This window comes from Nicotiana attenuata, chromosome 2 (assembly GCF_001879085.1).
Source record: "Nicotiana attenuata strain UT chromosome 2, NIATTr2, whole genome shotgun sequence".
Taxonomy (NCBI): domain Eukaryota; kingdom Viridiplantae; phylum Streptophyta; class Magnoliopsida; order Solanales; family Solanaceae; genus Nicotiana; species Nicotiana attenuata.
The window spans coordinates 77964689-77977168 of NC_031990.1; the positions used below are offsets into that span (position 1 = coordinate 77964689).

The 12480-nt window shown below is 35.6% G+C and overlaps 1 pseudogene; it reads left to right on the plus strand.

Annotated features, from left to right (window-relative positions):
- LOC109221359 lies at positions 8609 to 9265 on the plus strand (annotated as a pseudogene).

The following is a 12480-nucleotide window of genomic DNA, read 5'->3' on the forward strand; positions in this document are numbered from 1 at the left end:
TGAATGTTGAACCTGATCTGACGAGGGAGCATGTTCCTCCACCTCCTACTAGACCAAGAGTGTACGAGTCCCACGTGCCATTTCATGAGCGGAGTATTCCCTACCTTGATAATTTGCCAAGTATGCCGGACGCGGATGCCCTCACAAGGGATGATGACGAAATTCAGTCTGCGATATGGGATGAGTGTAGACCAGTGGTGCTGACAAAGGGCATGTATTTCCCCGATAAAGCTCGCCTAATCAGGGCTGTAAAAATCTATAACGTAAGAGAGTGTCGTGAGATGATGGTAAGCGAGTCAACTACGGAGGTATTTAAGGCTGTATGCCGTAGATACTTTATGGGTTGTCACTGGATGTTGCGTGCCAGCAAGAAGAAATCAGGGTTGTGGAAAGTGGGTAAATTTATTAGCACCCACAGATGTGAAATGGACATATTCAATGAGAATCACTTCAACTTGGATGTAGACTTGATTTCTCTTGTCTTGAATCCATATTTAAAAGTGTCCATTAGGTTCAAGATTAAAGAGTGTATTACAGTCGTCCACCAGGAGTATGGTTGTACTATAACCAAAAGAAAGGCATATCTCGGTCGCAAACGTGCCTTTGAACTTATTTATGGCGACTGGGATAAGTCTTTTTCATCTCTGCCCAGGTACATGGCTGCACTGCAACACTTTAACCCCGGGACAGTTGTTGAACGGAGGCGTGACCGGAGTCCAGACAGACCCAAATATATTTTCAACTATGTGTTCTGGTCATTTAAACCAGCAATTGATGGTTTTGTGAATTGTGTTGATACCCAATTTTTCCCTATGTATTTTCATACTCAAAAATACTTTCAAAATAGCATGTGTATGCATATATAAGCATTCCCAAGAGTTTTGATATTTTTCCCTAATTTTCTAAGATTTTAAAATCAATTTATTATCTATTTTAGCAGTACAAAATCCCATAATTATTCGCAAAATTATCATTTTTGTGAATAATTTATTTCCATCCTTATATTTACACCAAAATATAATTAAGGTGATTTTTGCATATTTTTATAAATTTATTTGGTATTTTTTAAGCTAAATTGCATATAATTGCAATTATAGCCTATATTAGGATTAATAGCATTTTACAATTATAAAATTATTCCCAGTATTTTAAGATTAATTTATTATATATTATTAATTAGTTCAGTGCTTTTAATTTATTTTTAAAGTTATTTTAACTATTTTATATAAATTAAAAAGGGAGAAATTGGCTATTTAACACATAGCCCATTATTATTTCAGTTTTAGCCTCAATTTAACCCCCCCCCAATTCCACCCAATTAACCAACCCAATTTCAATTTTGACCCGACCCCTTAGACCGATTTTTAACCCGTCCGGTTTCCTTTTTAATACTGGCTGTTGATCATTTTGATCGAGGGCCGTAATTCGTTGTTTTCTTTTTTAATTCCCATACCCCTCTAACCCTAATCATTATCTCCAAAGACGCCGCCTTCATCTCCAAAAACCTCTCTAGCCCTCTCCGAAACCCTAATCCTATCCCACCTACTTCCGTCTTATTTCCACCAGAATCCATGGCATTCCTGGCCATGGATGGCCTGTGCTCATTCTCCCTCACTATTAAACTTGAGTTACTCGAAGATTGGAGGCCTGACTTCCATAGCTTCCTTTAGATCTGTCTCAGATCTGCAAGATCTATGGCCTCTCCGGCCATCTTTCGGCGTGTTGAAGGCAATATGAGTCTCTTCGACTCAAGATCCGACTTTCCTCAAGACCTTCTCATTCTAGGGTCTTTTCTTCCATTTTTAAGCCTTCAAAGGTTCTACACTTGCTTATTTTTCTTAGATCTGTACCATGCTTGGTCTTTACTTGACATTTTAAGGCTTTTCCCCAAATTTCCTTTTAAAACTGTTCAAATTCGATTTTTAGGGTTTCTGGAAAAAGTTTTCTGACTTTTTGTTCTCTCTTTATGTGTGTTTTATACTTGTATGTTTATTTCTTATTGTGCTCGAGTTTATTCTCTTATTTCTCTTCTGATAATGCAAGACCTTTTGTTGTTCTTTGTTCACATGTTAACTTAGGTTGTTGTTCCGCACTCTTTGCTATATGTGTTTAAGTTCGTGCTCTTTGATTTTGTTTCACTTTACTGAGTTTTGTTGGTATTCCTGCTAAGCACTGTTCTTACCTACTTTGTTTAAAACTTCTGAGATCTGTTTGAATTCCAAGTTTTTCTCAAGCATGCCTTTGAATCAATGTGTTTGCTATCACGTATGTTTGCCTCTCTCAATGATTTCTCACCTCCGATCCTATTTGAAACCCTAAAATTTGGGGGTTTTCCTTTGGGTAAATGGCACTAGGGTGTCACTTTGGAACCCTAGGTTTCCAGACTCACGGTGAGCCTGTAAACGAACTCAAATCCTACTTGCCTGTGGTTCTGAAACTTTCATTGTTGGACTCTTCTTTTGCTTAAACTGTATGCTTTATATATGAGGAAAACTTCCCTTTCAAAAGATTTCACGAAGAATTGATTTTGAAATCCCTTTAATCGTGCTAATGATTCATCACTGATTTGTTTCGATTGAATCCCTTTTACCCTACTGGCTGTTTTCTTGGTCTTTTTGTGTAAAAATCCCATGCTTGTGATGTTTTCCTTAAATACATGGTCTTGTGTATCTCTTCTGTAATTCTGTACCAGTTTGAATTATTTCTATACTTATATAAGTCTTTCCTTAATTACTTGGGATTCCTTGCGATTACAATTGGATCCCGGATCCTTTTGATTGATTTTTGAACTGATGTCCTATTTTACTTTAATAAACACACTACTATTCCAACCTTTCCTTAATTACTCACTATGTATTTGGTCTTGTTTATGCACTATGTGGTTTCCTTACCTTAATCGAGCCTTAGTAAACTGATTTTTTCTCCTTATTTCATCTCAATTAGCCGTTTGACCTAGACACCCTAATTAAAGGAGTCTAGTTGTCTTAATTGATACTAATTGATTGGTTTCTATGTTTGTGCACTCTTTGTCTGCCTTACTTGTTTTGAAAAAACTATATAAGGACCTAGTCCTCCCTCTTTCTATCATCAGGGAATTCTCTCATAATCAGAAACACACGAAAATACACCACTCACACACGGAACTCACTTTTCGAGCAATACTGTTTTTCTAATCCTGCTTTACTTGAGATCTTTTGGAACTGCTGTTTGCAATTCGGCTTTTTCAAGGCTACTTTTGCTTACTTATTTTCTTTGAAACTGGTATGTCCTTTGTTTAAATATTCTTCTTCACCCACTTTGTGTGTAATTTACAGGTTCAGGCTTCTTGTTTACTTTATTGCTTACATGCTGTAATTTGTGCTTCACATCTCTTTTCTTTGCTTCTGTTTCTGTCATGGATCCCTATCCCTATTCCCTTCTATGTGATGAGTTAAGGTCTTGGCCTGACAGTATCCTAATTACTAACCAGGCCATGACTTGATCCACAATGGATCCTAACTCTCAATGTTTGGCTAGCAGGCTGGTCAGGGGTGTGCCAGCATCCCAATTGCTGGGCATGACCACCTGCCCGCCGTGTCTCTCCCTGATTCCCTTCCCCCTATGCACTTACACTTACTCTTAGATTCTAAGTTATGCCCCTCTCTTATGAGCCTTGCTTTGGGACCCTGAGTTCCCTCTGAACTAGGACATCTGAGGGCTGACATCTCCACACTGCACTATGCTCTTGATTCTGAAATGTTTTTGGGGTGTAAGCACTGCCCGGAGTCCCTTTGAGACTCTTCGGAACTTTGACACACTCCAAATATGAGAAAGTCTTTTGGAAATCTGATCCTGGAAGTTGGTTTATCTCATATTGTTGGACTTTGAGTCTGAATTAGGCTGATTAGATGTAGTTGTAACCGCTGCTATAATTTTTTACTTTCTTTTGATCCATTCGGTCTGTAATAACTTTGTAATAACTATTGGGGATGGATAGTGAAAAGGGATGGGGGAATNGTTATCAAGGCAAAATGATCACTAGACCATCACCAATGAAGGTTGGCATTGAATCTCCTGCCTTTTTAGAGCGTATACATGGGGATATATGTGGACCTATTCACCCACCAAGTGGGTTGTTTAGATATTTTATGGTCCTAATAGATGCATCTTCAAGATGGTCTCATGTGTGCCTACTATCATCTCGCAACCTGGCATTTGCAAAGCTATTAGCCCAAATAATTCGATTAAGGGCACAATTCCCAGATTATCCTATAAAGGCTATTCGCCTTGATAATGCTGGAGAATTCTCATCTCAAGATTTTGATGATTATTGTCTATCAGTTGGGATAAAAGTTGAACATCCTGTAGCTTATGTTCATACTCAAAATGGCCTTGCAAAGTCATTTATTAAACGCCTACAATTGATAGCAAGACCACTACTTATGAAAACAAATTGCCCACTACTGTTTGGGGCCATGCTATCTTGCATGCAGCATCACTTATCCGTCTCAAACCGACACATTATAATAAATATGCTCCGTCACAATTAGTTTTTGGTCATGAACCAAATATTGCCCATCTACGAATTTTCGGATGTGCTGTATATGTGCCAGTAGCACCACCACAGCGCAGTAAGATGGGACCACAGAGAAGGATAGGAATATATGTTGGGTTTGAATCACCCTCTATTATTCGCTATCTTGAACCATTCACAGGAGATTTATTTACTGCTCGATTTGCAAATTGTCGGTTTGATGAAACAAATTTCCCACAATTAGGGGGAGAGAAAAAGGAAATCAAAAGAGAAATTGTGTGGAAAGTTTCATCATTATCTCACTTTGATCCACGTACCCCTATATGTAATCAGGAGGTCCAGAAGATCATCCATTTACAGAATATAGCAAATCAAATGCCAGACGCAGTTACTGATTTGAAAAGGATAACTAAGTCACATATCCCTGCAGAGAATGTGCCTATCCGAATTGATGTCCCAGTAGGACCATCTACTAGCATGAGAGCTAGTGAACCTAAAGCACGCCTGAAGCGTGGTAGGCCTTTGGGTTCTAAGAATCGAAATCCTCGAAAAAGAAAATCGACAAATGATCAAAACGATACTATGAAGGGATCTCCTGAAGAGACCCAAGATCTGATTAGTTCTGAGATTCCTGAAGAAATCAATGAACCCGAAGCTCATGTGAGTGAGGAACTTTTAATAAGTTCGACTGGTGATGGGATAAATTTAAATCAATCTGAAATAGTGGTGGATAATATTTTTGCATATAATGTTGCACTTAATATTATGCAAGATAGTGAGGATCTTGAACCTCGATCTGTCAAAGAATGTCGACAAAGATCTGATTGGCCAAAATGGCAAGAGGCAATTCAATCGGAATTAAAGTCACTTGCTAAAAGAGAGGTCTTTGGACCAGTAGTCCAAACACCTGCTGGTATAAAACCAGTTGGTCATAAATGGTTTTTGTGCGAAAAAGGAATGATAAAAATGAAGTTGAAAGATACAAAGCTCGCCTTGTTGCACAGGATTCTTACAACGACCTTGGGTCGATTTTGATGAACATATTCGCCTGTTATGGATGCCATAACATTTCGATATCTCATCAGTTTAGCACTACATGAAAAGCTTGAAATACATCTAATGGATGTAGTTACAGCTTATCTGTACAGTTTACTTGATAATGAAATTTATATGAAAATCCCTGAAGGATTTTAAATGCCTGAAGCGAATTCAAAATCTCAGGAAATTTATTCAATTAGATTACAAAGATCTTTGTACGGTTTAAAGCAATCTGGGCGCATGTGGTATAATCGCCTTAGTGAATATTTGCTGAAAGAAGGTTACATAAATGATGTTATTTGTCCATGTATTTTTATAAAGAAAATGGCATCAGAATTTGTTATACTTGCTGTTTATGTTGATGACATAAATCTTGTTGAACTCCAGAAGAGCTCCAAAAGGCAATTGAATATCTTAAGAAAGAATTTGAGATGAAAGATCTTGGAAGACAAAACTTTGTCTTGGTCTGCAAAATTGAACATTTAGCAGACCGGATCTTTATCCATCAATCTGCCTATACAGAATGGGTCTTAAAACGCTTTTACATGGACAAAGTGCACCCATTGAGTACACCAATGGTTGTTCGATCACTTGAAGTGAATAAGGATTTGTTCCGACCTCCAGAAGAGGACGAGGAACTCTTTGGTCCCGAAGTACCCTATCTCAGTGCAATTGGTGCACAATGTATCTTGCTAATGCTACAAAGCCTGACATAGCATTTTCTGTTAATTTATTAGCAAGATATAGTTCTTCTCCTACACGAAGACATTGGAACGGGATTAAGCATATATTGCGATATTTAAAGGGAACTCTTGATATGAGTTTGTTTTATGCTAACAAAGATAGTGCGGATTTTGTTGGTTATGCAGATGTAGGTTATTTATCTGATCCCCATAAAGCTCGATCTCAAACCGGGTACGTATTTACATATGGAGGTACTGTCATATCATGGCGCTCCACAAAGCAATCTATTGTTGCTACTTCTTCAAATCACGCTGAGATAATAGCTATTCATAAAGCAAGTAGGGAATGCGTATGGTTGAGATCAATAATTCATTTTATTCGAGAAAAATTGTGGTTTGGAATGTGAGAAAAGACCCACAATTTTATACGAAGACAATGCTGCATGCATAGCCCAATTGAAGGGAGGATTTATAAAAGGAGATAGAACGAAACACATTTCACCAAAATTATTCTACACACACGACCTTCAGAAAAATGGTGACATTGATGTGCAACAAATCCGTTCAAGTGATAATCCAGCAGATTTATTCACTAAATCTTTGCCAATTCAACTTTTGAGAAGATGGTATACAAGATTGGAATGCGGAGACTCAAATATTTGAAACAAGGTTTTCATCAGGGGGAGTAAAATACGCGATGCACTCTTTTTTCCTTACTAAGATTTTTTCCCATGAGGTTTTCCTTATAAGGTTTTTAATGAGACACATAGCAATGCGTATTACTAAATATGTGTACTCTTTTTCCTTCACTAGGATTTTTTTTTTCCACGTGGTTTTTCCTAGTAAGGTTTTGATGAGACACATTATCTTTTAATGAACATCCAAGGGGGAGTGTTATAAATATATTATATTATGGATGTTCATTTAGTACTCCATTGTAAATAAGCTTCCTGAAGAAGCTTATCCATATGGGACTCCGCCGTAAATATGTTTATCTATTGAGTACTCTATTGGAAATAAGCTTCCTGAAGAAGCTTATCACTTCGGTGCCCGGTTATGGATAAACATTACCCCCAGAAGAAGTTTATCCATACCGGTTATAATAAGCTTATCACTTCGGTACCCGGTTATAGATAAACATTACCCCCGGTAGAAGATTATCCATACCGGGTACAATGAGCTAATCCTTTCAGTACTCCGTTATGGATAATCATTGCCGCTAGTAGAAGATTATCCATATCTGGTATAATAGCAGCTTACACAGCAGCTTGCAGTAGCAGCTTACACAGCAGCTTGCAGTAGCAGCTTACACAGCAGCTTCCTTTCTTCTATAAATAGAAGAGATTTCAGTTCATTATATACATCAGTTTGAAATCGAATAATATATCAGTTTCTCTCTATACTTGTCTTTACTTTACCGTTTTTGTTTTATAACAAAATAATCCATTTTTCAACATATTTCTGACTTCACTTGATTCTACCCTTTTGTATGGTATTTGTGAAATTTTCGCTGGTTCTCCCTTTTTATATCAAGTATTTAGCAATAACCTATTTGGTCAAAACTTTCTTTAGTCAAAAGTATTTTTTTCTAAAGTTTATGTGTTTGGCCAATCTTTTAGAAGGAAAAAAGTATTTTTGAGTAGAAGCATAAGCTATTTTTGAGAAGATAAAAAAGTAGTTTCTCTCCAAAAAGTACTTTTTTTGAAAAACGCTTTTGAAAAAATACACTTAAAAGTGCTTTTTAAAAGCTTTAAATTCTAATTGCTGCTTTTCAGATTTATTAGCCAAATATAAACTGTTTCTCACCATACGTACATTTTTGAAAAGCATTTTTGAGAAAAATACCTTTCAAAATTAACGAATTTTAAAAGCCAACATGCTATAAATAATCTTTTTTTTTCTTCTTCTTGCAATTAATGGACCTTTTAAACCACGATCTAAAGATTTTTTTTAGCAAACTGAAATGTTATGAGAAAATATTAGACCACGATCTAATGTTTTGTGAGAAACATGAAAATTATATGAGCAAATATTAAATTTGAGTCTAACATTATGTGCAATAAATAATTTCTCAAGAGCTATATTTGGAACAAAATCTAAAAAGTGGTCTAAAAAGGAACATTTGCAGAAATCAGTCGAGAGAACTTCATTTATAGCCCATCGGGCAAAATAAATTTCAACCGGTAGCCCACAAATTGACCCATACAAGTTATAGCCTAAAAGTAATGACAAGTGCTAGCCGTCGCCTCCCATCCCTATCTTTCTTCCTTACTATCTTTCTTCTTCTCTCTCACGCCAGCAACCCATGGTTGTGGTTCCATGGTCGCTTTTCTCTTTCTCTTTCTCTCTCTCTCTCTCTCACTCTTGATGGATTATGTGCAATCAAGAAAAAAAACAACTGAAAATTGCGTCAACGCCCAAAAAAACCCACCCCAACCAACCCACCTCACATCCCCCAAAATTTTACCCAGCAGGCGACGTCGTAAAACCCCTTGTTAACAAACACAAGCCAAAACCCACAAAATTAAGATCAAGTATTACATCTGGTACTGTACTCATTATCTTGGCTGGAAGATTTAAGGGTAAAAGAGCTGTGTTTTTAAAAGCAACTTAAATCTGGGGTTTTGCTTGTTACTGGTCCTTTTAAACTTAATGGAGTTCCGTTAAGACGTGTTAATCAAGCTTATGTTATTGCTTTCGACTAAAGTCGATGTTAGTACGGTAAATGTTGAGAAGATTGACGATAAGTATTTTGATAAGGTAGCTGAGAAGAAACAGAAGAAGGGTGAAGGCGAGTTCTTTGAAGAGAAAAAAGAAGTTTGTTTTCATTTGTTCATTTTCTACTTTAATTTTTCTAGTTTAAATTATAGTTTTGCATTTTTAGATATAAATGTGAAATGTAGTGAGTCTCTAGAAACATTCTCTTGGATCCTTTATTCGGTTCTCGAAAATCTGAAAGCTATTGTAATTTTCATCTTATATTTTAATTCTTGTTTGCAATTCATGATTTTAGGCTATATCTGGATTTTGAATACAAATATGCTATGACCCCAATTTATTGCCATCGCAAACTTATGATCCCAGATCTATTATGGATAAGAAAATATACAAAATAGACTATCATTATACAATTTGTATACAATAGATATATAAAAATAGGCTGTCATTATACAAAAAATATACAAAATAAACTGTCACTATACAAAATAGACTGTTACTATACAAAGAATATACAAAATAGACTGTCACTATACAAATAGACTGTTACTATACAAAGAATATACAAAATAGACTGTCACTATACAAAATAGACTGTTATTATACAAAAAATATACAAAATAGACTGTCACTATACAAAATAGACTGTTATTATACAAAAAATATACAAAATAGACTGTCATTCAATTCTTAGCTAATATTATTAGATCCAGAAGTACAAAATACAATTTAAAAAGGCAAAAAAGGGTTGCTTCATCGCGCCAAGTAGGGGTCGAACCTGCGACCTTCAGCTTAAGAAATAGACGCCCTATCCACTGAGCTACAGGCGCTTGTGTTGTCATGCGCATTCGTTTCGGCTACTATATTCAATATGTTTGGGCCGAAGGCAAAAAGGGTAGCTCTATCGCGCCAGGTAGGGGTCGAACCTGCGACCTTCAGCTTAGGAAATAGACGCCCTATCAACTGAGCTACAGGCGCTTGTGTTGTCATACTCATTCCTTTCGGCTACTATATGCAATATGTTTGGGCCGAAGGGCCATTTTTTGTAGGGATTTTTACCTTCCTATACCACATATGAAACCTTTTTACCCTCAATGTTTAAGGTTTGAGTTAATTACATTTCAACATACCAAATTACCATTTATATACCATAATTAATTTAGAGGTATAATTAATTGGCAGTTTTTACTCCTTAATTAAAGGTGTCCATATATCCCACGTTTCTCTCTTCCCTAATTCCCAAGATCTGACCAGCACTGTTTTCCCCCTCCCATTTCTTTCTCTTCTCCATTCCTTCTTCTTCTCAAAAAATACAGAGATGAGATCCATTTTTTATAATCCGATTTTTAGCCAAAGAGATTCAATATGAAACCCATAAATCCCATTCAATAATAACGCCAAATACCGGCGGTGGCTGTGGCCAACACCAATTTGGTACATATACAACCCTGAAGATTTCATTAAGGAGTAGTCATGGGCCTTTGACAAGGATGAAGATGGAATAAGAAAGGTTGGTTTATTTGTAGTTTTTTTTGTGAAATTTTGTAGATGAAGAGAAAATTTTGTAGTCAACATATTTTTTCAACATAGATTATAGTTTAATTGTAGTATAAATGTAGTAATTTTATAGATACCCTTAAAAACAATACAACTTTATACAATACTTAAACTGATTTGTAGTTTATTTGTAGAAATTTTGTAGATAAAGAGAAAATTTTGTAGTCAACATTTTTTTTCAACATAGATTGTAGTGTAATTGTAGTATAAATGTAGTAATTTTGTAGATACCCTTCAAAACAATACTGCTTTATACATACGTAAACTGATTTGTAGTTTATTTGTAGATTTTTTGTAGAAAATTTGTAGATTAGGAGAAAATTTTGTAGTCAACATTTTTTTTCAACATAGATTGCAGTTTAATTGTAGTATAAATGTAGTAATTTGTAGATACCATTAAAACAATATTGCTTTATACATACTTAAACTGATTTGTAGTTTATTTGTAGATTTTTTGTAGAAAATTTGTTGACTGGAGCTAGAGGAATGGAAAATTTGATTCTCTTTTTCTTCTTCATGGGAGACTCCCCGAAATCAGATTCCAATGTATCTTCAGGCGCAACAAATTGCTGGTGAATCTCGGTAATGGATGATGTTGGAGACATGAGTTGACTTACTGGGCGTGGATTAAAAGTTGCAGGGCGAGGACGTGAAAAATGAGGAAAGAGAAGCCTGCAGAAAAAGGAGGAAACAAATCTGAAGTGAATATGAAAAAATATTTAGTCCCAAATTTTTAGGCGCCTAATTTGGAAGGAATAAGCTATTCAAATATTTATCCCAGATTTGTAGGCGCCTAATTTGGAAGGAATCAGCTCTTAATATTGGGTATTTAATGAATGGTATAAATTTTGTAGGAAAAATATAAACATGGTGGGTAATAATGGAATTATGCATATTTTTAGTAATAAGGTTTCATATATGGTATAGATAGGAAAAAATTCCTTTTTTGTAAGTGGTACAAAACATGGGCTATTAAAATTTTGAGGGGCTATAGAGGGTAGTTTTCTCAAGGGAAATTACCAGCTATGTCCATTTATAAGTAGCTCATTACAAAAATTGGCCAATTGATAAAATATTACTAATATTAGCCAAATTAGCCAATTAGATATTTGTAGCAAAAAAATATCAAAATTTTGCTTTGTTTTGAGTGGGTGTTATTAGAATAGATTGGACACAACTTAAGGAGCTTGAATCTCATTTTTGGGATGATTTGCTGAAGTTTTGAGGTGGTTTGAATTGAAAATTCGAAGTAAAAGCTGAACATGAAAAAAAATGATATGTGTATCATTTATGTATCACATATGTATCATATTTGTATCAATTGTGTATCACGTGTATATTCATGTATACCTGTGTGTGAGATACATGCGTGATACATGTGTCGCAGAAGATTTTTTTGAACTCGATTTAATTAAGAATTTTGATACAAAACTAGTCCAAATCACCTCCAATCTTCCTCAAATTTTGTATATTGACGTATCTATATATTTTCAATGAATTTCAACTATACCCATTGAAAAGTTCATGTTTTGTTTAGATTTTTGGAATATTGTATAGATTTTTATATTTCATCACCTTATTTGCTACCCCGTCCATGAAATTTCCTTTCCGTCTTGTATCTAATGTTGCTAATTACGCTTAAAATATGAAAGGTGATTTTTGCATGTGATTCTTTGATAGAAAAAACCCTATTATTTGGGTTTTCAATTTTTGTTGGCTAGTTTTGGTAAGTCTATGACTAATGCTAGAGGTTGGTAAGTTGAGATTTATATGGGACATTTGTGTAAGTTTCCCTTTTCTCAAATCAGTCGCTAATTTTGGCTTAGCTTCAGTAAGTCCGTTAGCCACAAGCTGGGCTGAGGATAGTCCAACACAACTCCCACGATGCACTTAAAAAGCCCAACTTCCGTGATGGGACCAATATATCTCCAAGGAAAGAAATCTTCAACACATGTATCTTTATGGGATCTT